A 4,687-nucleotide genomic window follows, 5' to 3' on the forward strand; every position below is an offset into this window, starting at 1 on the left:
CTCCCCCAAGCTAAGCCCTTGCTTGTCCCCAAGCAAGAAACCATATCCCATCAAATGTAATACCCTAAAACAAGCTAAGCATAATGATTTAAAAACCCGAATCAACATGGGCAAGGGAGAAAGCAAAACATGGATGAGATTTACATGACGGCGCAGCATGGAAAACTTGAAATGAACCATTAAGCTCTTGCATGATCTTTTGACTTTGGACTCTCACGGGGCACTCAAACTCTTTTATATGTGAAAGGACAATTTTGTGAATGAACACTCAACTATCCTGGACTTATAATAATGTGCCCGCAATCTAATATGGTAAACAATCAAAACTAGTAAGCCAAAACAATCAAATGCAAGCATGATAAAGAAGCCAAATGGGTAGGAAGAAGGCATTATGTAATGGGTAAGAAGAGGGAACAAATGAATTATGGATTGTGGAGCTAATGTCAAGCTAGCAACAATCAAATGCAAGAATGCTCAATCCCAATTCTAACCCAATTTCCAATTCAAATCATAAGAAAACTCTCCAAAATAATATGAATAATGTATAAGAATTTCTCACATCTTCTCCTTCTTCTCTTTTTTCATTTCAATGCATACCTCTTTTTTTCATTTCATGCTTTTTTCATTCCCTTTTTCTTTCTTTCTTTCTTTTCATTCTCATTTTTTCATCATTTTTATCATCTTTCTTTTTCACTTTTTTTTTCTTTCATTTTTTCCTTGTTTTCTCATTTCTTATCCAAGAGCATAAAGACCAAGCTCACAAGATATTCAAACTTTGAAATAAATCCCAATTGAGCACCAAAACAAGACCAAACAAGCTACTAGATCAACAAGATAGGCAAGTTATAATGTAGCTAGGGAAAATTGTTTGTGAAGGGGTCAAGAAGTCTAAATTTATCATGTGAATGGCTCCAAAATGCTATAACAAATGAATGCATGCTTACAAAGAGATGACATGAGAACCATACTTGTGCGTTTTGATGTAACACACAACATAAGGAGACACCTTCACTCACCTAAGAGAGACCGGATATGGATGCGTCGGTCTAAAGAGGTTATACCTTACCATTTTGTAGCTTGCCAAAAGTCAAGATCAAGACTATTTGGTTCATTTTACATCTCCCACCTACCATGTCAAGACATCCCCATGAAGCAATATCCATCATAAAAAAATAAATCATTAGCTTAAGCAATCGTTAGGATATGCAAGAGGGCATAAGTAGGACAAGCAAAGAATTAGAAGCAAAAATTCACACAAATTTTTCAAAAATTCTCACTAAATCGTTACTAACTAAATGCAAACTAACTAATATGCGAATGCAATCTCCCCCCAAGCTAAACATAACATTGTTCTCAATGTGCCAACAATCAAATTACCTAACTAAACCATAAAAATGGCGCAAAGCACATAAACAAGAAGGACAAGGAGTCATATTTAATGGGTTGCGAGAAATAAACTAAAGTGCAAAGCAAAGAAAATTTACTAGACTAACTAGCCTCCTCCCAAGCTAGAACGTATACGGGGGACTCTTCCATTCATCAAAAATTCAAGAAAAGGCCAAAATTGAAAATTTGAAAAAGTAATGATGTTTGCAAAGTGACTAGGCAACATAAAAATATATATATATATATATATATATATATATATATATATATTTATATATATATATAGTCGGGGTCAGGTGCAAACTAAAGTACGGTGCGAACCGTACGAACTAACCAAAATCAATAAAACACGCGCTGACAACTAATTAATAAGCAAAGTCAAACTTTATCTCTAACACATTATACCCCCGTCACTTTCAAGTTTCAAGCACTCATTGCCATCTCACTCTATCTCCACTCAACCACACCACATACTCTCGCCGCCGACCACCGGATCTCCGACTACAAGTCGTCACCGCTATCTGCTCATCAAGACCGACGGCGCATTTTTGGTCAAACACCATTTGAACTCTCTCTATCCCATCCGCACACCAAAATTAGACGCCGCCGACCGCCGTCCCGGAGTTCCGTTTATCACTTAAATTCCACGACGAGCTGCTCCAGCTAACTTTCGTCCTCCTTTCACTGTCGATAAAGGTGTTAATGTTCAGGTTATTGTGAGGTGCAGGTGAGCTGCTGTAGTTAATTTGATTTATTTAATTTGATTGTTAAGTTGATCGTTTCGAGTTTCTGATGGAATGTTGTTTGGGGTTTGAATTGCAGCCCTTTGAATGATGACGAAAAGCGACTTCAGATGCCGGATTGCCGGTTGTTATTACTTGTAATGAGATTAGAGGAGAGGTTTCTGCCGCTCAGTTAATTGCTAATTAGCAAATTGATAGGACTTTTACCTTTGATAAGGTGATAGCCTTTTGTTTTTGGTTTTTTGTTGTTTCGTGTTGTTGGATTTTATATTACATTTGTTGAGGTGTGATGTGATATTGAAATATTTGCATTTTTGGGATTTAGTTATGGACCTAGTTCTTGGTTGTTTTTGGGTATTGTTATTTCCACTTTTGGAAGCATTAAGCATTGAAGGTCAGATGTCAAACATATCGAAGTGTATCTAGCTATGTATCTAGTAAGTTAAAAGAGTGTACCTAGTTAGCTAGATAAATGTATCTACAAACTTAAAGGAATGTATCTAGCTAGTTAACGGTAAGTATCTAGCAATTTAGAGGCGTGTATCTAGCTATCTAGATTCTAGAGGCATGTATCTAGCAACCTAAAGAAATGTATCTAGCTAGCTAGAGGTATGTATCTAGCTAGTTAATGGTAATAATATTCATTATTTTGATTCTGAAATTCGGAGCTTCGACGTTTCACTATATCTATGACAGGTCAAATCTCCTTTCTTGTTTTGTTCCTCTCTTTTCTTGTTTTGGTGGTTCACATGTATTGTAATTACGGTTGTTTATGTAGGGTGTGAAGAAGAATCAGAAGCAGTGATCTCTACTAGAAGGTTTTCGGTTGAATTTCTCAAAAACGCGCCTCGTATTGAGTTGTTTGTCCCAGCATACCATTTAACGGGGCAGCTCTAAAGACCCAAGATTTGCAGCTCATAATTCATCATTCTACTGTGAAACCAAAGCTTTTTCCTCTAATAGGTAATATGATTCTTCCTCTAACTTCCGTGGTTATGCATTTCACATAAAATAGATATTAGATTTGAGTTTTGTACAGAGAAATTAGGATTGCAGTTTGTGGCTTTTTTGGTCCTCTTTCCCTTGTCCATTTCCGTAGGAAGCTTGATACTTGAGACTTTTTACTGTTTTGGCATGTTCCATTTACGTGAATATATCGTTGTAAGAGTTGAACTCACAAGGATGGTCTGATTAGTTGTTTCACTTGTTTGTTATTTTATATTGTCCAGTTCATGTCTAGGACTCGGATATGATAAAAAGCTTAATTCATCTTTGTGCAGTTGAAGCAAGCTTGGAAAGCCGAGTAATAGCAAATATTCCGCTCAATAGGAACCCGGAAAAAGGGGTAAAAAATGTGTACCTAACAATTTAAAGGTGAATGGTGTTGCACAATTGTGTTTGTTTCGAGTGGTGGTTAGCCCGAGGCGTGGACGGCGGTGAGTATGGTGAGATCTGTGTTTGGATTAATTCTTGATGCTGGCATTGGTGTTAATGTCTTTCCGAGAACCCGACAGTAACCCAAGACTGATTCTAAGAGCTTCTTCACCACAAGATGTTCGTTCCATGAGCACCAATCGAGGCAAGAAGCCAAGTCTGTCGGCTTGGGTATATTAATGGTGGTAGTAAGAGGAGACTTTGGTGAGTCGTAAGCGTGGGTGGTTGTAGTCGGAGGTGTGCAGTTGTGGTGATTGGGAAAGTTACCAAGCAATAATGAGCAGGATTCAAGAATATAAGGTAGCTCAACCTGATAAGGCACCCTGATACTCCGTATACCAGTTCACAAATCCAGTTTGTATCATCAAAACGACGGATGGCATTCAGAAACTCATGTATCGCACACACACAAAGCGACTGCAAGGATCAACAAGACAACTTCTTTCAGCAAGAACAATTAGATTTATGCACTAACGGATTAATAATCCAGAGTAAAAATTAAAGTTGTGACATCACAAGTTCCATCAGGTGACACAACTCCAATATTTGGGCGTACAAAGTATTTCTTGGGATTGGTTGTTTTAACCTTAATACAAAAACAAATGTGTATCTGGACTATTATTTTATGTATATAGACTACTATTTTGTGTATCAACTAGTTTTTACGGTTCGCAAAGTAAGAAGTACGGAATATATAGCAAGGTAAAATATTTTATTTAATAAGGTAAAAGAGCGTACCTAGCTTGTCAAAGATGTGTATCTAGAAAGATAAATGATTGTATCTAGCTTGCTAGAGATGTGTATTTAGCTAGGTAAAGAAGTGTATATAGCTTGTCAGAAATGTGTATCTAGTAAGGTAAAAGACTTGTATCTAGTAATCTAAAGAAGTGTATCTAGCTTGACAAAGTTGTGTATCTAGCAAGGGAAAAAAGTGTATCTAGCTTATAAGAGATGTGTATCTAACTTGACATAGATGTGTATCTATGAAGATAAACGTGTGTATCTAGCAACTTAGAGAAGTATATCTAGCTTATCGATCTAGCATGGTAAAAGAGTGTATCTAATTTATGAGAGATGTGTATCTACTATCTACTATCTAATAAGGTGAATGAGTGTATTTAGAA

At 36.7% G+C, this 4,687-nt stretch overlaps 1 long non-coding RNA gene across 2 annotated transcripts; it reads left to right on the top strand.

Moving 5' to 3' along the window:
- Positions 1-1,766: 1,766 nt before the first annotated feature.
- LOC141605336 (uncharacterized) lies at positions 1,767-4,447 on the top strand. 2 transcript variants are annotated; one of them, XR_012526329.1, is made up of 4 exons: positions 2,022-2,113; positions 2,209-2,346; positions 2,908-3,092; positions 3,410-4,447. It is a non-coding gene; the product is annotated as an uncharacterized LOC141605336 (long non-coding RNA). The 2 variants fall into 2 exon arrangements; XR_012526328.1 differs by lacking the exon at positions 2,209-2,346 and having other exon boundaries at positions 1,767-2,113; positions 3,410-4,218.
- Positions 4,448-4,687: the final 240 nt, after the last annotated feature.

Source organism: Silene latifolia, chromosome 10 (genome assembly GCF_048544455.1).
Source record: "Silene latifolia isolate original U9 population chromosome 10, ASM4854445v1, whole genome shotgun sequence".
NCBI lineage: Eukaryota > Viridiplantae > Streptophyta > Magnoliopsida > Caryophyllales > Caryophyllaceae > Silene > Silene latifolia.